Source organism: Equus przewalskii, chromosome 1 (assembly GCF_037783145.1).
Source record: "Equus przewalskii isolate Varuska chromosome 1, EquPr2, whole genome shotgun sequence".
Lineage (NCBI taxonomy): Eukaryota > Metazoa > Chordata > Mammalia > Perissodactyla > Equidae > Equus > Equus przewalskii.
Window position 1 is genome coordinate 139808428 of NC_091831.1, and position 26846 is coordinate 139835273.

At 40.9% G+C, this 26846-nt stretch overlaps 1 long non-coding RNA gene and 1 pseudogene across 1 annotated transcript in view; both read left to right on the forward strand.

The window, feature by feature from the left end:
* LOC103546930 (uncharacterized) overlaps positions 1-26846 on the forward strand; it is a 43820-nt gene that overhangs the window by 13544 nt on the left and 3430 nt on the right. The window lies entirely within an intron of this gene.
* Positions 15070-15733, forward strand: LOC139076642 (ubiquitin-like FUBI-ribosomal protein eS30 fusion protein; annotated as a pseudogene).

Below are 26846 nucleotides of genomic sequence, written 5' to 3' on the forward strand. Positions count from 1 at the left end.
ATTAAAACCACAATAAGATAGACTTACATACCCAACAGGGCTATAATCAAAAGGACAGACAATACCAAGTGTCAGAGAAGAGGTGGGAAAATCTTCATATATTGCTGGTAGGAGTGTAAAATGGAACAGCCACATGGTAAAACAACTTGCTAGTTTTTTTAAAAGCTAAAGAAATTTGCCATATGACCCAGAAATTCCATTACTAGGTTTTTACCCAAGGGAAATGAAAATATATGTTTACACAAAGACTTGTACAGAAATGTTCATAGCAGCATTATTCATAATAGTGAAAAGCTGGAAACAGCCCAGAAGTTCATCAACTGATGAATGGATAAACAAAATGTAGTATATCTATAAATGGACTATTTTTCAGCCATAAAAAGGAACAAAGCACTGATACGTGCTACCACATGGATAAACCTCAAAAACATTATGCTAAGTGAAAGAAGCCAGATACAAAACACTATGTGTTGCATGATTCCACGTACATGGTATCACCAGAAAAGGCAAATCTGTAGAGACAGAAATCAGATCAGTACTGCAGTTGCCTGAAACTGGAGGTAAAATTGAGGATTGACTGCAAATACACATGAGGGAACTTTATGGGGTTTTAGAAATGTTCTAAATCTAGATTATGACAATAATTATAAATTTACTCAAAATCGTTGACTGTACAGTTACAATGGGTGAGTTTTATGGTATGTAAATTATATTTCAATAAAACTATAAAATTTTTTTTAAAGATTGGCACCTGAGCTAACATCTGTTGCCAATCTTCTTTCTTCTTCTTCTTGTCCCCCAAACCCCCAGTACATAGTTGTATATTCTAGCTATAGGTCCTCTGGTTGTGCTATAAAATTTTTTAATGAATTTCAGAAATGATTGATTCACAGTTTGCAACAGGATCTTTCTGGGCTTAGTGATCAGAGATGCATGCAGAAATGGAAAGAGAGAAATTGTTTAGAAAAATTAATACATTGAGGAGGATCTATAGGGGGTGACCAGAGAAAAACTTCAAGAGAGAGACCTTGAGAATGGCCAGAAGTTGGTCAGGAAGTTCTCCAGGCTAAGACAAGGCCTAGAAAAGGAGACATCCTTGGGAGAGTTCTGGGGACTGCTATGGTGGGGATTTAGGCAACTTTAAAGAACACAGTTCCGCTCTCATGCCCAAGGGGGCGCCAGAGGAGCAAGCCGCAGTTGTGACTAGACTTTCCAGTCCCTGATGGCAGGGCACTGTCCTGGGTTCATTCAAAACCCAACCCAGGTTCCTCAGAGACCAGGACTCTCAATTTCCTTTTATTTTCTTTCTTGGGAGGAAGAGGGAACTTGCCTGAAGGTGGTTTCCTTTTAAGTCTGAAAATGCAGCAGGGAGAGCCAAGTGCGGCCCTGTGACGGTCTCCAGGGGAAAGGCAGCAGTACAGCCAAAAGAAACTGCCCTAAGAGGAGCTTTTTCAGAACGACACATGCTATTTTCTTCCTCTCCCTCCGTGACTCAGATCCACAGTTCACACAGACTTTATCCTGTGTTTTCTTTCCTCTGCCTTGACCACTAGCCAGCAGACTGTGTCCGCAGTGTTTTCCCACTCCTGCCCCCCAGTCTGAATCAGCCTGATGAAAACATTACCTGGAAGAGATTTGTGTTTACCAGGTAAATTCCTCTACAAGAAATACCTGTGCAATGAAAATCTTACCAAGAGCCCTCCACAGCCCTGCTTATGTCCAAACTAGTTCAAGCCATAGTCAATGAAGCAAAATTCTAACCCACACCACGTATTTGGACAGTTCAGCCGGGCTTACATGTAACAGGATTTGACCTGTAATACTCTCTTTTCCCCAAGGAGCTTGAGAAATAAGTATAGGCAGAAACAGAGCCCCCTTCACAGCTGGAGAGTATTTTCCCACAGACACTTGTTTTAGAAATCCAGTTCCCAGGAAATCTCTGTGAGGACTTTCCCAATAGTCTTTCCAATCCTGGACAAGAAAGAGAGAGAAGCTCTAGATTTGATAAGCCGAGCTCTTCTCAGAAGGAAACCATGGGAATGTTCTCAATACTCAAGCAGGCCCTGATCCAGAGCATTGTAGAAAGTGATCAGAAATGACTCAAGTTAAAGGGAACAGAAGTGGCATTCCAAAGAGGTGATAGTACTGTTGAGGCCTGAGGCTATCCTAATGTGCTAATGAGAGTCGAGTCTTTAAAAATACAGTGCTTAGATCATGTGACAGAATTAATTACATCAATCCTTCTTACACACTGCTAAGAGCAAGTTGTTCCTCAAAGGGCATTATTGCTGGGGGAAGCCATTTTCTCCCTCTCCCAGCTCCATAAAACAGAAACTTCCACTTTTTCTTCAAAATTGTGAAGCGCATTTGCCTTCCTGCTTTACCCCTCTCAGTTCTCCCCAACGGAGTGATTCATCTGACTGGGGCACTGGGGAAGGCACTGAGCATGCTTGGCACCTTCTGCACCTTCTCCTGGGACTTAGCCTGCCCACCAGACAGTGCATACCAGCCTCCAGCCTCCCACACACACGTGCAGCCACCCCTGCCTCCCCAGAAGGTGCAGGGGATGAGTATTAAAAAGTCTGGTTGTAAGCCCTGACCTGTGGCTCCTCCACTTTGGCCTCACCCCATCAAAGCTGACACTTTTATCTCCATGTGTCTGACTCGTTTGTCTGTTTCTGAAAAGGTTCTGAACACAGGGTAAGAGCTGCAGTTTTATTGGCCTCTTCAAAGCCCCCAAATTAAGACTTTAAGTAGCCGGGCCACTGAAAAGTTTGAAAACCAGTGAATAACCCAAAGAAATGACTCTAGCAGGAGACTGAATTTTTACAGCATGTGCCCTTGAGCAAGGGCTGAGGGGAGCTGCCTCTTCCAGAAGAGAATGCAGCTTGAGGGGCTTGCACAGTGGGTAGTGAGGGGTGAAGAGACAGCTTCCCAGGATCCCAGAGTGGGGAGACCAGCGTCACTGCCAGATTCCTTCTTGTCTGAAGTGTGAAGTGGTGGCAGGAGCCCAGAACTGGGACCCAGAAAACTTGTGTTGAAGTCCCAGATGTGCAGCCTTTACCCTTTTGAACCTTGGTTTCCTTATTCATAAATTAGCATAAATATTATTCCCGCTCACCCTGTAGGGTTACTGTAAGAATCACATTACATCGTGTATATGAATGTTCACATCATGGGAAAGCACAATAGAAATATAAGATTGTATGAAAAAAAAAATGATGGGGCCAGCTGGTGGTGCAGCAGTTAAGTGTGTACCCTCTGCTTCAGTGGCTCAGGGTTCACTGGTTCGGATCCCGGGTACAGACATGGCACCGCTTGGCAAACCATGCTGTGGTAGGCGTCCCACATATAAAGTAGAGGAAGATGGGCACGGATGTTAGCTCAGGGCTAGTCTTCCTCAGCAAAAAGAGGAGGATTGGTGGCAGATGTTAGCACAGGGCTAATCTTCCTCAAAAAAAAAAAAAAAAACAACGGTGAGGAGAAGGTACTTGAAGATATTTTTGGGTGGAAGTCCTGGATATTTTCTATTTGCTCCTCCAGATCCCCTCTCCCCTCTGATCTGTGTGCTGGAGGCTGAACTTTCTGAGCTGCCTCAATGGGCCCGCTAGCCTTTTGGCTGCTGGTTGAATTTAATCAGGGAGGAGCAAAGAGGGGATTGGAGAGGGGGGCTGTTCGGCTGATTGGATTAGATTTCCTCGGTATCCTTCATGCCGGGTCTCCTCAGGTTGGCTGCACCTCTCCAAGAGGGCACAGCTTGAGTCAAACTGCCTTCTCCATACAGTTTTCTCCCCAGACCCAGCAGCGTTGCCATCCCCAGGGAATTTGTGAAAAATATAAGTTTTCTAGTCCTACCCTAAACTTCCTGAAGCAGAAATCCGGGGTGAGGCCCAGCAATCTCTGTTTTAACAAGCGCCCCAGGTGATTCTGATGCATACAAAGTGTGAGAACCACTGCTGTTACTAATACTCCCTTTCCTTTGCTCACAGCTACTAACCCTGGGATGCTGTCTCTTGTTGTTTCTCCCAGAACCCTGTTTACCTTTGTAAATAGTCCTTTTATTAGTATTATTTCCTCAAATTACTCATTTTGAGTGTCCATCATTTCCTGCAGGACCTTAACATCATCTACTAGGAGCTTCTTGGAATCTGAAAAATAAGACAACTAATTGTTTTGTATTCCTGTGAAAAGGACAAGCCCACTGACCAAGATGAAAGAAAAAAACCTGCCAATGGGCTTGCCAAATAAGGAGATCAAGTTACTGATCATCCCAAAATCCTGAAGGCAAAAGCTTGCAGTGGGTCGCTGTGTTTCAGGAAATGTCTCCATTTGGTAAACTAAGAAATGATGTAACATCCTTGTGAGACATATGACTAAAATCTGAGGTTTTTGTGTGGGCATCAGCTGTAACGTTGGTTTCTACCAAGGACTTTAGTCTGAAGTGGGAAAATGCTAAAATAAGTTGCTACTTGGAAAAGGAAGCTGCTAGTATTTCTTTCCTTTGGCTAAAGCCAAAACTATAGACAGCTAAATTCATACCATTTATTTCTCAACCAATATGAAAGTTGTTTGGGCCAAGATACAACATTTGAGCAGCTGTAGAGAATAAACAAGTTCACAGGGTCAGTCTGACTACAGTGTATAATACCTAAGACAAAAAGAGACTGTTTCTAGGTGTTTGTTTCCTCAGGTCTCTTGTCACAGGGACTCTCCTTGTTTCCAGGGCATAAAGCTGAGGCAGAAATATCCAACAGAGGTCAGGAAGGGAGCCTAGAGTAAGCCGAGAAGCTCCACTCCAGCAGCGCATTTCCTTTGTAAACGTGAAGCTTAGGAAGCCTGGAGTCAGGGTAAGAAAGAGGCGTCAGGAAACCTTAGCCCAAAGTGCTAAACTAACCCACGATTTTCTTGCCTTCATGGACTGAATTTATTGCTTTTGCTACAAATGAAGAAACTTTTCAAAGTTTCAAAGTAGCATCTCTTATTTGTGTATTACGATTTGTTAATTTAACCAGTAAGAGCTAGACCCTGAAAAATGGTGAGGCAGGCCAAGCTTTTCTTCAAATTTTTCTTTAATTCACTTTTTTAAAACAATTCTCCCATCTGCCCCCACACACAAACGTACACACAGATCCATGGTATCCTCAAGCTGTAACCTATCTGTTCATGACCCACCACTTGAACAACCTTCCCAGGTTTTCCACTCTTTGAACTTTTCTAGAGCACACTCAGAATTCCTCAGGGCTGATTGCTGATGTGATTATCTAACTAACCCTGGTGGGCAGTGGCTTCTGCTAGTAACCCTCTTGCCTAAGGCAGCCCACTAGAGTGGACCCGTCTCAGGGACAGAAGGCCTTGCCACTTAGTAGCTGTGTTATTTGGGGAAAGTTACAAAGAAAGATACAAAGAATCATAGAATGTTGGGGTTGAAAGGGACCGATGCTTAATATTCTAACACCTTACCAAGGTGTTCTCCACTTTTTATTTAATCTTCTACTGAAAATAATTTCAACCACTTGTTGAGCACCTCCTATGGGCCAAGGCCTCTGCTAAGCACGTTGTGTACATTATCACAAATCCTGAAAGTAACCTCGCAAGGTAGTTAGCACTAGCCCCATTTTACAAATGTGGAACTGAGACTCGATAAGGTGACATAGTTAGTCCAAGTAAGTGGCAGAGCCAGGGCTCATACCCAATTACAGTTGGCTCAGAAGTCAGTGCTCATTCTACTTGACTGTGATCTCCTGAAAGATCCCATTCTAAGCCTACAACTGAAGCATCCTTTATGGTAAGCTGGATTCTGGCCTCCTCTACCTCCCACCCACCACCACCTCCAAGTTCTACCCCTCTGAGTATGACAAGCAAAGTTGGCTTCCTCTTCCACATGCCACTTCTTGAGATATTTGAAGACTACATACTACTTTGACCAAACTGAAAATATTCAACCCTTCCTCCTATGAAGGTTTCAAGTCCCTTCACTGTCCTGCTGATTCCTCTTCAGTTTGTCTATGTCCCATAAATCAACAAAAACAAAAACCTGAAGCTTAACATATATACAGAAAACTGCACAAATTCTAAATATACAGTACAGTTAATTTTTATGAAGTGAACACTACTTGACCAAGAAACAGAAGCATTACCAGAACCCTAGAAGCCCATGCTATCCCATCTCTGCCTCCGCCAGAGGTAGCCACTATCCTGACTTTTCTTTTTTTTTGAGGCAGATTGGCCCTGAGCTAACATCTGTGCCCATCTTCCTCTACTTTATATGTGGGATGCCTACCACAGCATGGCTTGACAAGCGGTGCATAGGTCCACACCCGGGATCCGAACCAATGAACCCCGGGCCGCCAAAGCAGAATGTGTGAATTTAACCGCTGCACCACCAGGCTGGTCCTACCCTGATTTTTAACACATGGATTATATAGAGGGAAGCACACAGTCTACATCCTTTTGTGTCTGGCTTCCTTTGCTCAACATTGTGAGAGTTCCATGTCATATTGTGTGGAGCTGTAGTTTGTTCATTCTCATTGCTTTCTGTGTACTTTTTAGAAAAATTGTCATAAAATATCCATAGCATAAAATTACCATCTTAACCATTTTTAAGCATACAGTTCAGTGGTATTAAGTCCATTCACAATGTTGTGCAACCATCACCACCATCCATCTCTAGAACTTCTTCATCTTCCTAAACTGAAACTCTGTACCCATTAAACAATAACTCCCCAACTGCCCTTCCCCCAGCCTCTGGCAAACACCATTTTACTTTCTGTCTCAATGCATTTGACCACTTTAGATACCTCATGTAAGTGGAATAGTATAATATTTGCCATTTTGTGACCAGCTTATTTCACTTAGCATAATGTCCTCAAGGTTCATTCATATCGTAACTTGTATCAGAATTTCCTTCCTTTGTAAAGCTAAATAATATTCCATTGTATGGATATACCACATTTGTTTATTCTGTGTGCTTTTTAAAATGTGTTGCCTTAAATGGGACCTAGTGTCCCCAGAGGGTCTAGTGTGAGCCAGTCCTTTGCACTGCTCTACCAGCTGCACTCCCACATTCTTCTTCACTTGCTTCTGTGTCTGGCTTCCCTCTATACAGAGTGTTCCTTGTGCCTTATCCATCTTTGCTTCCCCAGTACCTAGCTCTGAGTAGAAATTCAGTGAACAATACTGTTATTATACAAATGAATAAAAGTATAACTGCCCTGTGAGTTCCTCTCTCTTTACCTCTCTGAATGTCAGTTTCCTCATTCTTGAAATTGAACTTGAAATGAAGCTTTTGTTTCTCAAGTTTTTGTCGAAACATCGATTTCTCAAGTCTTGCCTACCTTAGCATCTCTGATTTTTTGACACACTTGCACTTAACAAGGCTATTCAGTGACCTATTCCAAGGGTTTAACTAACAAAAACAATAATAGTAATTTTTAAAACTACACTTGTGTGTCCCACTTTATGTAATTTCAGCTTATCCCCTTGTAACTCTGTAAAGTAATGTGAGAATTTAAAGCTCTGTCAGAGATGCTTCTGGACAAGGAGACAGACTTGCAAAGTGGGGCATTGAGGTGGTCTCCATGAGGAAGAAGTTGGCCAACCTAATTTCTCCGAATTGACAAACTTCCCCACCCCCAGGGGGTGGGGCTGGAAGGAAGCTGCAATTCCCAACCAAGTCACTAGTTGGCCACTTAACTGCACCCAGAGGGGACAGATGGGAAAACAACTCCAGCCCCACAGCCAGGATGGTCCCAGAGTGGCAGTAAATCAAATTAGGCTTTTTCTAGGAACCTTTCCAGACATAAAATGGTTAGGAGGCACTGGGTGTTCTGAAATACACTATGACTGGCATTAGGCTTAAACTGCTGCTTGCTGTGTTCCTGGATAAATTAAAATGTGACCATAATATTTTATCCTCCATCTTGTGACTTCTGGAACTTATTCTCTCCTCTTTTCCTTCTCCCTCATCCATTAGAATTTACGAGAGAAACACAAAGCCAAATTTTGATGGGCCCAAGATTGAAACACACTGACTCAAAATGTCTCAAGGGACAGTAAGTTTACGAGCACATCAGTAGCTATCCAGCTGGAATTTTTAAAGGAGACAGAGCTGACTGTCTTATGAAAGAGAACACTCACACATATTTCAAGAACGTTAGGAAACTTTTGTTTCAGATCAGATCAAGATCCATACAAATAAATGTTCTCTCCTTTACAATTGCTGCTACTAAAGTGACATATATGCCTCCAGGTATTTTTTCCTAAGTACATACCAGCATATGTTTCTTCTTTATAAAAAGAAAAACTAACACTTTCAAATAATCTTCAAAATTTTATTATAAAAAGAACTGTTGATTAAACTATGACACCTAACTGTTAACCTCACTCCACATTCTATTCTCTTACTTTGAATATTCATGGGTTTTGGTAAAGTTGTGTTCAATTATTTCTTATTTTATCTTTTTTTTTTTCTTTTTTGTACCCAGAGCCGATTTTTTTTTTTATTAAGATTATGATAGATTACAACCTTGTGAGATTTCAGTTGTACATTATTGTTAGTAATGTTGTGGGTACACCACTTCACCCTTTGTGCCCTCCCCCCACCCCCCCTTTTCCCTGGTAACCACCCATTGGTTCTCCGTGTCTGTATGTTAACTTCCACCTATAAGTGGGGTCATATAGAGTTCGTCTTTCTCTGTCTGGCTTATTTCGCTTAACGTAATACCCTCAAGGTCCATCCATGTTGATGCGAATGGAACAATTTGGTCCTTTTTTATGGCTGAGTAGTATTCCATTGTGTATATATTACCATATCTTCTTTATCCAGTCGTCAGTTTCTGGGCATTTAGGTTGGTTCCACATCTTGGCTATTGTAAATAATGCTGCGATGAACATAGGGGTGTATGGGATTCTTGGGATTGCTGATTTCAGGTTCTTAGGATAGATACCCAGTAGTGGGATAGCTGGGTCATAGGGTATTTCTATTTTTAACTTTTTGAGAAATCTCCATACTGTTTTCCATAGTGGCTGCACTAGTTTACATTCCCACCAACAGTGTATGAGGGTTCCTTTTTCTCCACAACCTCTCCAACATTTGTCACTTTTGGTTTTGGATATTTTTGCCAATCTAACAGGTGTAAGGTGATATCTTAGTGTAGTTTTGATTTGCATTTCCCTGATGATTAGCGATGATGAACATCTTTTCATGTGTCTATTGGCCATACTTATATCTTCTTTGGAGAAATGTCTGTTCATGTCCTCTGCCCATTTTTTGATCGGGTTGTTTGTTTTTTTGTTGTTAAGCTGTGTGAGTTCTTTGTATATTATGGATATTAATCCTGTGTCGGATAAGTAGCTTGTAAATATTTTTTCCCAATTAGTGGGCTGTTTTTTTGTTTCAATCCTGTCTTCCCTTGCTTTGAAGAAACTCTTTAGTCTGATGAAGTCCCATTTGTTTATTCTTTCTATTGTTTCCCTCATCTGAGGAGTTATAGTGTCCGAAAAGATTCTTTTGAAACTGATGTCAAAGAGTGTACTGCCTATATTCTCTTCTAGAAGGCTTATTGTTTCAGGCCTAATCTTTAAGTCTTTGATCCATTTTGAGTTTATTTTTGTGAATGGTGAAAAAGAATGGTTGATTTTCATTCTTTTACATGTGGCTGTCCAGTTTTCCCAGCACCATTTGTTGAAGAGACTTTCTTTCCTCCATTGTAGGCCCTCAGCTCCTTTGTCGAAGATTAGCTGTCCATAGATGTGTGGTTTTATCTCTGGGCTTTCAATTCTGTTCCATTGATCTGTGCACCTGTTTTTGTACCAGTACCATGCTGTTTTGATCACTGTAGCTTTGTAGTATGTTTTGAAATCGGGGATTGTGATGACTCCGGCTTTGTTTTTCTTACTCAGGATTGCTTTAGCAATTCGTGGTCTTTTGCTGCCCCATATGAATTTTAGGATTCTTTGTTCAATTTCTGTAAAGAATGTCCTTGGGACTTATTTTATCTTTTAAAAATAATCTGTATTAATTTATTTTGGCCTGCTTCTGAATCCATAAGTATTACTGGCATTTCTTCTATAAAAGTATTTTAGCCAATTCCTACCAACTTTCTCTATTCTTTTGAATTGCAAATTTGATTACTGAACCTAGGTTATATTTTTTAGACTGATTTCTAACTTTTGAAACATATGTTGCTCCATTTTATTATTGTTGCTTCCTTGGTTTCAAGCACTGTGAACTTGGTCAAGTAGTGTTCACTTGGTAAAAATTAATGGCACTGTATACTGAGAATTTGTGTAGTTTTCTGTATGTATATTAATCTTCAGATTGATTTATAACTTTTATATGGCAGGCCCTGGCTCTGCCACTTACTTGGACAAATTATGTCACTGTATCGAGTCTCATCCCACATTTGTAAAATGGGGCTAGTGCTAACTACCTTGCAAGGTTACTTTCAGGATTTGTGATAACGTACTGAACATGCTTAGCACAGGCCTTGGCCCATAGGAGGTGCTCAACAAGTGGTTGAAATTATTTTCAGTAGATTAGGTAGGATTAGTACACTTTACTGTTCTTCATTCTATTATGTTCATGGAAGTTCTGTGACTTCCCTTTTTTATTCGTTCTTTACCATTTGTAATGCCCCATGGGTTAAAAGGAGACAGAAAATCAGAGATGAAATAATAAATAAATAAATAGCTGCTTGGGAGACCACAGAGAACAACTTCAGCCTACACTTAGCATTATATAAGGATAAAATGAAATAATGAATGTGAAAGCCCTTTGAAAAATATAAAAGAATGCCATGCAGATGTAATATTTGGCTTGACTTCAAGTAGAAACCAAGAACTGCTGAAATAATGGCTCCTTAGGATTTACCAAATGCCTGGGGTCAAATATCTGAGGAAAGAGCTTGAGACACATAACTACTCTACATTGTTTACTTACAAGTGTTCTGACTACTATTGTGACTTAACATATTTTAGTAGCAGAGCGATGGGAGAATGCATTATTTTACAGTAACCTAGAGATTCCAACAAATATCAGGGACATAAATCAGCACGAAGTCTTAAAAGTGGCTAGTCTGACAAGAAGGAGCCAGTGTAATGTGGCTTTTCTATTAGCTTGGCTATAAAGTTGGCTATTAACTTAGCACTTAATTGGATCCTCCTACAGTGGATTGATAAAAGCATTCAGTCCTGCAGGCTAGAGAACATGTTGTACCTGTTGAATAGTGTTTAAGGTACTTTAAAAGTCTGGTTATAATTGAGGAATGACTAAACACGACTTTCTTATATCGGACTTTTAGAGGTGGTAGGCATGGTGTCTGCTTACACAGAATTGTGTCTGCAGTACTGTGTCTGAATCCTAGCACCACCATTTACAAGCTGCAAGACTTTGGTCATATATTTTAGCGTTCATGACCCTCAGTTTCTTCATCTGTGTAATGAGGGTAACATTATCTGTCCTCTTACTTCATGGAATTATAAAAATTGTTAGATCGTGCACAGAAAAGAGCTTTGGAGACTTAAGCACTATACATACGTTGGTTACAATTACCAAATGTAACCGTCATATTTAGCAATGAGGAAACCAAGGCCCAGAGACTCTAAATGATGTGGCTGAGGACCTATGGTGGCAGAGTTCGATCCAGAACACAGAACGCCAAGGCCTCTTTTCTTTGCGGTATATCAATCAGTACTGTTTTTTGACATTTTATATAAACTAAGGTCTCCATCCATGACTCATTTACATACAATTTATTACCCAGCTATAAAAGTTCATTAAAATTTAACTTCAAGTTTGTTAGCAGCTCGATTGAATCATCATGTCTATGTAGATGCAGTGCTGAACTTCCAGCTAAAAGTACAACTAGGCTAGTCGCTAAAGGAAAAAGGTTTTTGTTTTCACTTTGCATGTCAGTGCTTGACTTAAAACTTCTGTTTTTATAAGAGAGTCACATGAGATAATCTAAACTCTAAATCTAGTTATGAGGAAGAATCTACAAAACAAATTCAAACTTTGTATGAAAGCCAAAACTTTCATTATACTTTCATAGACTTCGTAAAATAACTCTTTTCACCTTCATCCTAACGTGTATTTCAAACCTGTAGTTTTGCCATTAACCTAAAAAGGACCAGTTGTGGCCTCAAAGATATCTTATTCTAATATTATTTTTGTCTCAATAGATTCATTTATCAATAATATGTCTGTGAAAATAGCATTATATCTAAAGGCACTTTTTTGTTTTAAATAAGGCTATTCTGAGTTTTCCCTCATACTTAAAATTTATGATGGATTTAGACTAAATAATGTCTAAAATTTGCTTACAACTCTAAGTTCTTATGATCTAGAATTCAGAATTATAAGAAGAAACTAGATCAATATTTATTTTTCCAGCTATAGTCACATGGCCATTTGAGGCTAGTTTCTTTTCCATAGAAAAAAATACATAGGGGCATATTCAACCTTGGGACCTTATTAAAGAATGTTTCTCAAAGTCTTTGTGAGTTTACAGTAGTTTAATTTTACAGTGTTGTACAATGGAGAATGTGTGGAATTTAAATCTAAAGATTTGGGCTCATGTCCAGGCTGATCTTGAGCAAGATATTAAGCCTCTCTAAATCTCAGTTTTTTAATCTTTTAAATGAGGTTGTTTCAACAGGATGCCCAGAACTTGTAAGATTTTTTAAGGGCTGGGAGCGAGGGTTGGCAGGAGACTGAAGAATCTAGAAAAGCTATTTTTTCAAAGCTAGAGAGTTTTTCAGTCTAGAAAGAGGTGAAAACTTGACTATTCCTTGTTGTCCCCCTTTGCTCTGGTGAAATGCCCCACTGAGCCCTTTACAAAAAGTGAAACTCGTAGCCCCCCTGGGTCGTGGAAAGCACTTTGGGGAAACCTAAATGCAGAGAGAACTTGGCTAGATATTCTCATTGCTCACACAGTTGTTAGCTTCTGAGCCTGTGCTTTATCTCTGCCCACTTTGTCACTTTTGAGGTGGGAGCAATGTCTCTTTTCTCTCCATACGAATCTAAATGGATTAGGGCAGCCCTGTTGCTTGTACAGGTACAGGTCCTAGGTACAACTAGGTAATGTGTATTCTTGCCAGGTAAGGTGCTATCCAGAAATCCAAAGCTGAGGCCCTGAAGACAGCAGGTGTTCGTATCTAGAAAGTGGGGACAATGAAACTTACCTTGGAATGTGGTTGTGGGAATTAAGTGAGCTAGTGTATGGAAGGCTCCTGGCACATAACAGATAATAAATGGTAGCTATCCTGAATAAGCTGTAGGGCAGCAGAATTTGCCACCCCGAAATGTGTCTCTTTGGCTTCAGGATTATTTTGGGCTGATTATTTTTAAGAAACAAAAGGCTCAGGAAGAAACTTTGACCTTCTTCATAAGTGCCTGAAAGAATTGAAGATAGAAGGCCTATTCCAGGAAGGAGCTATCACCATAGATAACTATAGTATAATATGAACTAGGTGTGGTAGACAGGGAGGAGCCTAGCAAGGCCCATTTGATCAAAGTCCTCTCTGTGTCCTACTGTCTCTAGTTGGCTCAACAAATATTTGTTTACCAAACATTAACTCTTTTCATCTTCCTGTGAATTGCCTCCTTTTTTGAAGGCCCAGACCCCTGCCCTCTTCTCCTTAGTCCAGAATGACATACAGTCATATGTCGCTTAGTGACAGAGAAACATTCTGAGAAATATGTCGTTAGGTGATTTCATCATTATGTGAACATCATAGAGTGCGTTTACACAAACCTAGATAGTGTAGCCTACTACAAACCTAGGCTATAAGGTATAGCTGTTGCTCCTAGGCTACAAACCTGTTCAACATGTTACTGTACTGAATACTGCAGGCAGTTGTAATACAATGTTAAGTATTTGTCTATCTAAACATATCTAAACATAGAAAAGGTACAGTAAAAATAAGATATAAAAGAAAAAATGGTACCCTTATGTTGGGTACTTACCATGAGTGGACCTCGCAGGACTGGAAGTTGCTCTGGGTGAGTCAGTGAGTGAGTGGTGAGTGAATATGAAGGCCTAGGATGTTACTGCACACTGCTGTACACTTTATCAACATTGTAGACGGCTACACTAAATTTATTTAAAATATTTTTATTTCTTCAATAATAAATTAACCTTAGCTTATTGTGACTTTTTTACTTTGTAAACATTTAAGTTTTTTAACTATTTGATGCTTTTGTAATAACACTGTAAAACACAAACACATTGTACAGCTGTACAAAAATATTTTTCCTTTATATCTCTACTCTATAAGCTTTTTTCTATTTTTAAAATTTTTAATGTTTTTTTTTACTTTTTAGACTTTTTTCTTCAAAACACACATTAATCTAGGCCTACACAGGGTCAGGATCATCTATATCACTGTCTTCCCCCTCCACATCTTGTCCCACCAAAAGGTCTTCAGGAGCAATAACACGGATGGGTTGATGGAGGTGTCGTCTCCTATGATAGCAACGCCTTCTGGAATACCTCCTGAAGGACCTGCCTGAGGCTCTTCTTAAGGAGGTATCACTCTTTTCAGAAATATGCCCATGGTGGTTTGCTTGGCTTGTTTCTTTTTTTCATCATAGATTTATTTGTAAGCAGATAATGTACTATGAGTGTTCCTCTCTATTCATGAAAACCTTTCAGTGTTGGGGTCCATGTTTTCAAACTCTTTGAGGAGCTCCTTGAGATCTGCAAAAGCTTCTGTTAAACCCTTCACTGTGAATTTTCTTGGGGGTTCTTCTTTTTCTTCTGCTGAAGTTTCCTTTTCTCTTGCCTCTTCTTCAGCTATATGTTCCTGTTCCAGTCCTCCAACAGCTCCTCATTAGTCAATTCCTCAGGAACCACCTCTAGGAACTCCTTAATGTCATCCTCATCCATACCCAGGTTAAAATTGTTTGCCATCTCAACCACATCCTTGTTGATTTTTGCAACCTCTTCGTTCTTGGCAAATTCTTTGAAGTCATGGACAAACCTCTTGAGTGTCTTCTTCCAGATGCCGTTCATACACTCCTTGGTGACATTACCCCAAGCTCAATCAAGGTTCTTGATTCAGTCATAGATGTTGTCATCCTTTCATGATTGCATCACTGTCTTAGTGTCTTCCTCAGTTGCAAGAATAGCCTGGGCAAAGATCCTCCTCAGGTAGTAGGCCTTAAAAGCTGCTGTAGAGTGACGTGGCATGCAGCAGGCAATGAGGACATGTGTGCCCTCATTCCGTCCTCTTTCTCAACTCCATCTTCAAGGTAGCAGCAGCAGTGGCCATGGTTCAGTCACCGACATGCAGCTCCTTGTCCGCGCCCAGGAGCTCCACACCATTGAGGTGACCAGCCAGGAGATGGTTGCGTAAGGCTCATGTAGCCTCGCTGCAGGGCATCACTCCAGAAGATCAAGTCAGGCTCCTGGCAGGCATGCCCCTAGAGGATGAGGCTGTCAGTGTGGGGTGGAGGCAGCTCTGACCACTCTGGAAGTAGCCACCTGCATGCTTGGAGGTGAAGTCCATGGTTCCCTGGCCACTGCTGGGAAAGTAAGAGGTCAGACTCCAAAGGTGGCCAAACAGGAGGAAAAAAAGGAGACAGGTCAAGCCAAGCAGTGGATGCAGTACAACCGACACTTTGTCAACATTGTGCCCACCTTTGGCAAAAAGAAGGGCCCCAATGCCAACTCTTAAGTCCTTTGTAATCCTGGCTTTCTCTAATAAAGCCACTTAACCCAGTCAAAAAAAAGCTGCTGTAACTCCTTCATCATACCAAAGAGGTGGTATTTGGAGGGATAAATACCACTGTGATATTGAGATGAAGATCAGCAATAAAAGGAGAATGTCCAGGAGCATTATCAATAATAAGCAAAATCTTGAAAGGTATGTTACTCTCCAAAGAGTATTTCTCCATTTCAGTGGCATAACAATTCAGGAGGGCACCTTGGAAGAGGAGCTGGGTCATCCATGACTTCTTATTGCTCCTGTAGTACACTGGTAGTGTGCTTACTGATATGCTTGAGGGCCCTGGAGTTCTCACTGTGCCAGATCACAAAAGGTTTCAATTTGTAGCCTGCAACATTGCTCCCAAGCAAGGCTGTTATCCTGTTCTTAAAAGCCTTGAAAGCTAGCATTGACTTGGCCTCCTTATGGATAAAAGTCCTTTCAGGCATCCATTTCCAGAATAGGAAGGTTTCATCCATATTAAATATTTGCTCTGGCTAGTAATTTTCCTCCACAATCAGCTTAACTAGAGTTCCCAAAAATTTCTCAGCTGCCTTCACATCAGCACTCACAGATTCACCACTCATTTCACGTTATGTAATGAATAATGATTCTAGAACATTTAAACTAGCCAGAGCTAGCAGCAAGTTCAACATTGTAGTCAGGTCCAGCCTTTTCTTTCAACATTGCAAACAAACTTTTTGCTTTGGCAGTGATCAACACGGTGCTAAGAGGGATACGCTTCTCTGTCTGGTCTTCAAGCCAGGTCATTAAAAGTTTCTCCTGATATAGTTTCTGTCTGATATAGGCCTTTTTCCGATTTTTATTAGTCTTGTTGCCTTCAATGAAGCAGATGCTTTAACAGCTTCTGTCACTTTGTTCTTGTTCTCAAGATCATAGCTGGATCTTGGTGGAATGGTGGAATGAGACATGCCTGACTGGCAAGCAATAACCATCACCGATTTTCCACCTTCATAGTCCTTAATCACTTTTAATTTTATTTGCAGGTTATTCACTCAATGTGGCCTCTTACTGGCAACGTTAGCAGTGGATTTTGTACATTTAGGGGCCATGATGAACAAAACAACACAAGATTAAATCTAATATAAGAGAAAACAATGCAATCAAGAGATGTGGTAAACATGAGACGTGTGAGGCTGCTGCTGGCATAACACGGCATACTGTTTTACAGTAAATTTTTTTTAATATAAGTAGAAAATGTACCCTCTAAAATAACCATAAAAAGTATAGTATAGTAATACATAAACCAGTAACATAGTTGTTTGTTATCATTATCAAGTATTATGTACTGCACATAATTGTATGTGCTATACTTTTATACAATTGGCAGTGCAGTAGGTTTGTTTACACCAACATCACCACAAACACGTGTAATGCATTGTGCTATGACGTTAAGGTGACTATACTGTCACTAGGTGATAGGAATTTCTCAGCTTCATTATAATCTTATGGGACACCATCATGTATGCGGTCTGTCATTGACCAAAATGTCGTATGCGGCACATGACTGTATATACCTCATTTTCCCTGACTGCCTTTGGAATTTTTAACACTTATGTGAATTCCCCATTCGTACACATTAAATTTGATTTTCTCCTGTTCACCTGCCTTATGTCATTTTAATTGTTCAACCAGCCATAAGAACCAAGAGGGAAAGGGGGGAAATTTTCCCCTCCTCATAATGCCCAATATTGTTTTCCCAAGTTCTACCATGGTCTCTTCCTCTGGCAGACATCAGAGGAGGTGGCAAAAATCAGGACAGCACTCAGTGGGCAGCCCTACACAAGTGCTGACCTGTATGGCCCCACCCTACCCCTGGGACACGCACCTACAAACCTTGGGCAGGGCTCTGAGTGGCAGATGGATGGGGTTAATAGCAGTGAGAACCAAAAGCAATCTGTACACCTAGCATCCTCCTGAGGCTGGCCCAGGGAGACATGTGACCTGCAGTTCAGCAGAAACGTAGGCAGGGAAAATGCTCAGTCCCTAGTTTAGATAGGCTTGCATTTACTTACTGAAGCTTTGAACAGAAAAGATGCAGCAACGTAAGACAAAGGGACACTGCTGTCAGGAAGTATGCCCAGGACAGTGCTATCTTGATGCTCTCTGATTGTTTTACCTCCAGTAAATATTCTGCCCTTTAGCTAAATGACAACTAGAGTAGGAACATGAAGACAATGCTGAGAGCCATCTTCCAAGGGTTTAATAGATGTGAGTCATGAGAGAATTGGGGTAATGGGAGTACATGGAAGTTTCCTCTGATTATTCATATAAGGAAAGAGTAAGTAAGTTGACTTGCAGAGTAAAAAGGGGCAGCAGGTGTGAACTAGCAATCTAGGGGAGGGGGTAATGTGATGGACTAGCCAGGCAGCATGGAGGGCCATAGGATGTCCATGATCTCCAATTTAAATTGAGTCCAGTTGGCACGGTTGTATGTTTTCCTCAATGCTTTTAAGTGTGAAGAAGGTAGAGCTGGTTTTAATTAGAGTCAGGATTTTGCCAGGCAAGTACTATGACAGGAAAGAGGGGAAGGAAATTGGGAGTGTATGCAAGGACCATGAATAGAAGTTGGGTAAGGAGGAAAGTAAGGACACAGTGGGCATGAGGGGTGATGAAAGGTGTCAGGGTTGATGCAATGGATTCTAGGTCCTAGCAGGGTAGAGGAAATTCTTTAAGAAACTCTTGGCATTACAAATCTTTTTTTTTAATTTTTTTAGGTGTTTAAGAGTGGGACATTTCCTTGCTATCTTCCCGCTTTACCTTCTTTATTCCCACTTTTTTTCTGCTCCTTTCCATGTTTAAATAGTAAGTTCATGAGGTGTTGCTACTTGCTTTGCGGAGAAAGAGAGAGAGAAAGAGAAAGAAACATCCCTCCCAGGGCAGATTCTTGTACTTCTGGCAAAGAAGGAGTTAAATGGTGTTATTTGGAAGTTCTTTAACATTATCCAGATTTGGCTTAGAGATAGGATTATGCTTATGTCCTTTATTTCTCTCCTTAATTTACAAAGAACTCTCTTATCTCAGACATTCTGGTGCTTTGTTGGAATTTTCTGAGTAATGCAGCCGATTACAGAGCAATTTTTTGGGAGAGCTGAAATCTGACCCTTAAATTGGGGCAGGATTCCAGCAAAATAGAGGCCTCCTGGCCAGAGCTTCTGTTCAGGTTCCTAACTGTAACACACTTCTCATCAGATTGGCTGCAAGAAATCAGATAACACAGGCCATTCTATCAGTTTGTTGTGCTGGTCTTTCACCTACCTGAAAACTGTCTTAAAATGATTGTTTTCCAAATGCAATGACACAGCAGTCTGTTTTCTAGAGACCTTATGTTCAATAATGCTCCTTGCTCAGAATGTTTACCCTAGTGATTCCGGAGGTGATTTAAGGTAGAATGAGCAATTTTCAAAGGCACAGAAAGGATGGAGAATAATAGAATGCACGAGATTTTGAAATCACGAGAAGTGAAAATGACCCCCTAATATGTCCACCATCTTTGCCTTGCTGGAAGGGGCCTTGAATGGTTGGTCTCCCTGTCCATCTTTCTGCCCCTACACGGGACTGCAATGAAGCTGTTCTAGAAAGAGAGCTTTCTGACCACTTAGAAATCAGGTCTAATGCTCTGTCAATGTCTAAGGAATTTTTATAAGTTGATCTTATATTTATCTTCAAGCAGATTTTACTCTGCCACACTTTAATTCATTCGTCTATTAACTGTTAAGGGATAGTCCCAATTTGGAAAGTAATTCACTGCTTGTTGCTATAATAAACAATGCCTAATTTTTAAGTTATGGTATTACCACAAGAAAAAATTAATTGCAATAATCTATAGCATGAATCTTGACTTCTTGGTTTTTTGAATTTGTGAAAAGCACAACCTTTTGTGGGTGACTTGAATTCTCCCCGAGTTGAGCCGCCTTGCTTCTCCAGGTGCTGTGGAGTGGTGCACATGGAGAGCTGAAGGTAGAGCCTCAGAGTCCAATCCTGCTGTGACAAGCTGCATTGTCACAGTTTATATTCTTAATTTTTTATACCCCAGTGTCCTCATCTGCAAAATGTGAAGAAGTAGGCCTATGCCCCAGATAAATCAGGTATCAAACGTAAAAAACACTTTGTAAATATTGGAAACATCTGTCTATTTTTAGAGTTTACTCCTAAATGCCCCATGGTAGTTTATTTGCGGTCCTCCTGGGGCCCCTCTCCTTCCCTCTTCTTTTTCTTTGTCCAGCTTCCTCTCTCCTTTCCCTAGTGTCCAGCTGTCCTCCATGGAATGTTGCTGTAGCAGGAATCTCAGGGACCACAAAAAAGCTAAAAATATAGCCAAAGAAGAAATTAATACCAGTGAACAGAGACTTCCTGCTAAACGCATTTCTTAGGGGACACTCTAAGACTGGACAAAAGAGGAGAGGAGAAGAAAAGCAGACTGGAGATGCCAGTGACAAGAGAGTAGGAGAGGGGAGAAGGAAGAGCAAAGGAGGCAGAGAGAATCCACTAGAAAGGGAGGAGCGCAGAACCTCACCCCCAAACCTCAGAACCCAGCTGGAAAAGGAGGGGAGAAGGACAGCATAATGTGAAGAACACGTGAAAGTACATAAGTGGGAGTTTGTACAGAAAAGGGTAAAGTAAGCACAAGAGAATAAAATTCTTTTTAGGGAGGGGAGCATCAGGTAGTATTGCAGGTAGGCACTGTGATAAACTGAAGTTAAGATACGGTGTGAACTGCTGAGAATAGTTTAATAAGAGTAGGTGATTCCTATAGCCAGGGACTGTGAGGAAAGTGTAAATCGCTGTTAGATTTGCATTGCAGGTAAAATTATCCTGTGGCCAATAGAATATAGAAAAGAGATTTGCTTAAAATTTGGTTGGGACTCCCACTCTTACACTCTATCCACATGATAAAGACAACGTGGGAAATGAACGCGGAGCAACACACATTCCCATCTGCCTGCTTCCCACCCCCAAGAAAGCAAGCGGCACTCTGCAATAACTTGGAAGTAGGAAGACAGGTTTTCAGTGGACACCAGGTGTGGGAATTGAAGACTGAAGGAATTGGAGGTAGAATCACCGCTAAGGCATGGGCTGGGGCTCACAGAGGGAGTAGAGTAGCCTAGATGGAACAGCAATCCTGTTAGAGACTAGACTCTTCCTAGTGGAATTTCTTGAGCAGGAAACTGCTAATACATAATCTACCTTGTAATTAAAGGGAGCTCCACAAGCCCATTTGCAGACTTGGGCTTCTGTGGAAACATCACCACCCCGTCCTCAGTCTCTTCTGCCATGTACATCAGATGTCTTTCTCTGACCCTGGATGAAGACATTAGCAGACCATATTATGTCCCAGTCTCCCACCTGCACAAGACTATTTAGGAAACTAACGTTAAGGGTAGCAACCAGAGTAATTAGCTAAGGTTGGGAGAATTATATTCCGTATCTTCAAACTCCCCGGGGAACAAAACCAGAGAGGTAAACTGTTTCTGTTTCACATTCCAAAAGTATCTCAGGACTCACCCAATTCTTTTTTCTTGATTGTTACTTCTCTTTCTGATAGCATCCATCTCATCTTAGGCAGGTCTAACCTTTGTTACCCTACTGTGAGCATAAGGATGTGTTTCTCACATGATGTTTTGAGATTCACCACGTTAATTTCACTCCTGCTATGGCTACTCTGAAATCAGCCCTTTATGCAAAATTGAATGTAGGTGCCTTATCTAAAGGTTGAGCAAGGTGTCAGTGAAAAGAGAAGCCCTCTTTTGTTGGCTGGAGAGACTGGACTTTCTTTGTCATGCAATTCAGGTAAATACCCCTGCTGCCAGGCCTCTAGGCAGTTTTCATGGCCATACGTTCTCTGCTTATACTCTGTGGCCAAGAGAAAGAGAAAACAAAAAAATTCTAGGCGACCCCATTGGCCTCAAAACTAGGACTTGGTGACTTCTGTGGTCTGCCCTCACTTTCAGGTTCGGAATCCTAAGGCTGTGGCTTCTACCCTCATATCCATTCAAACAAGTTAAGCAACATTCATGGCTCCATTTTTCTAGGTCGTTGTGTAAGGGAAAGCACAGAGGAAGAACTAAAACCTTTGGCCTTGAGGGCAAAACACTTCTGCTTCCACTTCGAATAGAGGCAGTGAGACCGAGCAGAAAAATTTTCCATAGCTACCTGCCAGGTGTTAGTTATAACAGAGGAAGGCAGGGACAGATCCTTTGTATAAATCAGGAATGTTCTGGTTCTTGAGATGGAAAAGCAAACTTAGGAGAGCCAGTCTTGCACTTATAAACTCAAGTTCAGAATATCTAGTCCACAGTGCCGCTCTATGTTGTGGGGCTAAGAAGGGTTTATCTTTTTGTTGGTATGGGAAAATTAAAGAATACCAAATTATGGTTTTTTTGGTTTTATTTTGAGGAAGATTAGCCCTGAGCTAACTACTGCCAATCCTCCTCTTTTTGCTGAGGAAGACTGGCCCTGAGCTAACATCCATGCCCATCTTCCTCTACTTTATACGTGGGATGCCTACCACAGCATGGCTTTTGCCAAGCCGTGCTGTGTCCACACCCAGGATCCGAACCGGTGAACCCCAGGCTGCCAAGAAGCGGAATGTGTGAACTCAACCACTGCACCACTGGGCCAACCCCACCAAATTATGTTTTACATACATATCAGGTACCAAATAATAAGCCTTAAATACATACATTGTATTTACCTTGATTTTCAAAATGGGCAATTAGGCTTCATTTTCAGTATCTCCTCTTTCTTTCTTCCTTTCTTCCTTTCTTTTTTTTTTTTTTTTCTTGCTAAGGAATATTCACCCTGAGCTAACATCTGTGCCAATCTTCCTCTATTTCAGATGTAGGTTGCCACCTCAGCATGGCCACCAACAAGTAGTATAGGTCCATGCCTGGGAACAAAACCTGACCCACTGAAGCAAAGTGCACCAAACTTAACTAGTAGGCCACAGGGCTGGCCCCTCAGTAGCTCCTTTTAGCACAAATATGTTTCTAGCAATACATCCACACTTTATTATTTGATTTTTGTCTTTTTGCTCTTAATTAATAGGTTTATAATTTAACTTTTCCTGTTTCTTTTATTATAAGCCCCTCCAGTCTAAATTTGGAAGAATAAAAGGTATGCAGAAGAAATGCATCATTTTAAAATAACAATAAAGATCATAACTTCCAGTCAACAAAAAGACCTTTCCTCCTATTCCAAACATTTAGAAATAAAACATATATAACAACAAAAAAAATTAAATACTTAGATAAATTAAAAAGGAAGAGAGGAAAATCCCTAGATGCCAAAACTGAAGCAGAAACTAAAAGCCGTGACATGAGTCAAGTAAGCAGCAAGGCAGCTAACCCAATAGGTGCCTTTGCATAAATCAGAAAATGGACCACCCTCTGAGTGGACTCACTCTCATGGGCGCAGGACTTGGTGAGTGGAGCTCAAGCTTGATTTCACCCCCGGGCACCACCTCACCCAGGTGCTCTTGTGTAGGACATAACCTGCATAACTGTACCCAGTGCCCCTGTTACCGGCCACAAACACAGGTTCTTTACCTCCCACACAAGAGGGGCCAAACAAAAACTGGAACACCAGGCTTATGGCAAGGAAAGGGTTTTTATTATTGAAAGGCAGCCAGACGAAGAGATGGGACTTAGTTAGAACTCAGGTCCGCCTCCTTGAAGGGAAAAAGGTAGCGGTTTTTATTTGGGATTTTACGTAGAGGAGGGGGAGCATGTGCTGGGGTTTTAGGTAGGGAAGGAGGAGCATGTGGCCTTGCCGGTTGGTGCCCTCCCACCAGCCTGCACGTGGCCTCGAAGACTGAATTTCTTTTCCCTTCCCTATCTGGACTTTCCTTGTTAGTTTTCATCTTCAGCTTGTATTTGGCCTTGTCAGGTTGCTTGTAGGGAAGGGGATGGCAAGATAAGGGAGTCCGTAGGTAGGCATCCTTGGTTGTCTGTCTCTGTGATGGATGGTGGATTCTGGTGCCAGGAAACCAAGGAGTTGGGGTCTGGGAAGCTTCAACTTCTTGATATTCTCTGGATATCAGTTTCCCTGTAACAAACCTCAACAACCCATAATTAGCCAAAACTTCAGTGTGAGCCCAGTCTGAGGTCATCTGGGATTTTAACAATTTGTAACTTCTATTTGCCTTGTGAAGTTCAGGGATACAAAGGTTTAAAAGAACCAATATTTACATATGAATGTAGCTTAGAGAAGCAGGCAAAGGGGTTGAGTGCTTTTGGTTTTAACCCCACATGTCCTGGGTTTAATGTAGTGGAACTGATATCAGGGCCAGTATCAGCCCTAACAATGAGAGAAGAAGCTACATCACTCAGGGGTTTTGAAATTGGAAACAGGCCTTTGGGGTTGAAGGACAGAGTTTAAATGCATATATGAGGAAAGAACACTAAATCCTAAGTCCGCAAAAGACAGGGAGCTGATTGTACGCCGTGCTCATAGCAGCACTATTCTCAATGGTCAAAAGGTGAAGCAACCCAAGTGTCCTTCGAGGGATTTATGGGTAAATAAAATGTGACATATACATAGAATAGAATGTCATTCAGCCTTAAAAAGGAAGGAAATTCTAACACATGCTACAACATGGATGAACTTTGAGGACATTCTGCTAAGTGAAATAAGCCAGTTACAAAAAGACAATACTGTATGATTCCACTTATATGAGGTACTTAAAATAGTCAAATTTGGGGCCGGGCCCGTGGCCAAGTGGTTAAGTTCGTGCGCTCCACTTCGGCAGCCCAGGGTTTCACTGGTTCAGATCTTGGGCGCAGACATGGCACCGCTCATTAGGCCACGCTGAGGTGGCGTCCCACTTACCACAACTGGAAGGACCCACAACTAACATGTACAACTATGTACCAGGGGGATTGGGGGAGAAAAAGCAGGAAAAAAAATTAAATCTGTTAAAAAAAAGTAGTCAAATTTGCAGAGACAGAAAGTATAATGGTAGTTTCCAGGAGTTAGAGGGAGGGAGGAATGGGGAGTTGTTGAACAGAGATGGAATTGCACTTTGAGAAGATAAAAGCTTTGGAGATGGATGTAGCAGCACAGCAATATGAACATACTTAATGCCACTGCACTGTACACTGAAAAATAGTTAAGGTAGTAACATTTTATATTATGTGTATTTTACCACAATTTTTTTAAAATAAAAATTACTTATGGGGCTGGCCCCCTGGCTGAGTGGTTAAGTTCGCACACTCTGCGTCGGCGGCTCAGGTTTTCACTGGTTCACATCCTGGGTGAGGACATGGCACTGCTCATTTGGCCATGCTGAGGTGGCATCCCACATGCCACAATTAGAAGGATCCACAACTAAAATATACAACTATGGGGGGATTTGGGGAGAAAAAGCAGGAAAAAAAAAGACTGGCAACAGTTGTTAGCTCAGGTGCCGATCTTAAAAAAAAAGACTAAAAAAAAAAATATTAAAAAATTAAAAATAATGAAAGTTACTTAAATACATACAAACTTTAAAAACAAGATCAAAATATGAAAAAAAGAAAGATAGGAAGCTGAAACAAAATCCATAACACCAGGAGCCACAAAGGACTGCCCTTGAAGTAAAGCAGTAAGTACTGTGTGTGGACTTCAGTAGAAGTAGCAAGGAGTTCTGCTGTCATCCTGGGCCATGAATCCAAAGAAATAAGAAACCCAGACCTGTGCCATTCGTGGATATAAGGTCTGAATTCACACTACCTTCAAGTTTTAGGAACCTTAAGTAGAAAAACACACATAAAAAGTGATCAGGTCGGGGAGGGATGAATAGGCAGAGCAGTATGGCAACACCTTTTCAGATGCAACACCGAAGGCGTGATCCAGGGAAGAAACAGTTGATAAGCTGGGCTTCATTACAGTTAAAATCTTCTGCTGTGAGAAAGGCAATGTCACTATCTTGAGAAATATCTACATGCCAATGTTTATTGCAGCGTTATTCACAATAGCCAAGACGTGGAAACAACCCAAGTGCCCATCAACAGCTGAATGGGTAAAGAAAATGTGGTAATGTTATGGAATATTATTCAGCCATAAAAAAGATGAAATCCTGCCATTCGTGATAACATGGATGGACCTTGAGGACTTTATGCTAAGTGAAGTAAGTCAGAAAGGGAAAGACAAATACTGTATGCTCTCACTTATATGTGGAATCCAAAAAAGATTTTAAAAAGCCAAACTCATAGAAACAGAGTGGAATGGTGATTACCAGGGGGCTGGGGAAGGGGATAATGGGGAGATATTGATCAAAGAGTACAAACTTCCAGTTAGGAGATGAATAAGTTCTGAAGATGTAATATTCAGCATGGTAACTATAATTAAAAATACTATATTATATACTCAAAAGTTACTAAGAGAATAGTAGATTTTAAATGTTCTCACCACACACACAAAAAAAATGTAATTATGTGAGGTAATGGATGTGTTAACTAACCTTATTGTGGTAATTATTGTGCAATATATACATGTATTGAATCATCACATTGTGGACCTTAAACTTACACAATATTATATGTCAATTATGGCTCAATAAAGCTTGAAAAAAATAAATGCTATGAAGAGCAGCTTTTCAGTTTAAAAAAGAAAAGACAGTGTCAGGAGTATGAGAAAAGCCACAGACTGGGAGAAAATATTTGCAAAAGATACATCTGATAAAGGACTGTTATCCAAAATATACAAAGAACACTTTAAACTCAACAATAAGAAAATCAACAATCCAAATAAAAAATGGGCAAAAGCCTTAAACAGTTACTCACCAAAGAAGAAATACAGATGGCAAGTAACCATATGAAAACATGCTGAACATGATACGTCATTAGAGAATTGCAAATTAAAACAACAATGAGATAGCACTATACACCTATTTGAATGGGAAAAATCCAAAATACTGACACCAAATGCTGATGAGGTTGTGAAGCAACAAGAACTCTCAGTCACTACTGATGGGAATGCAACATGGTCCAGCCACTTTAGAAGACAGTTTGGCAGTTTCTTACAAAACTAAACATACTCTTGCTATACAGTCCAGCAAACACACTCCTTGGTATCTACCCAAAGGATTTGAAGACATGTCCACACCAAAACCTACACGCAGATGTTTATAGCAGCTT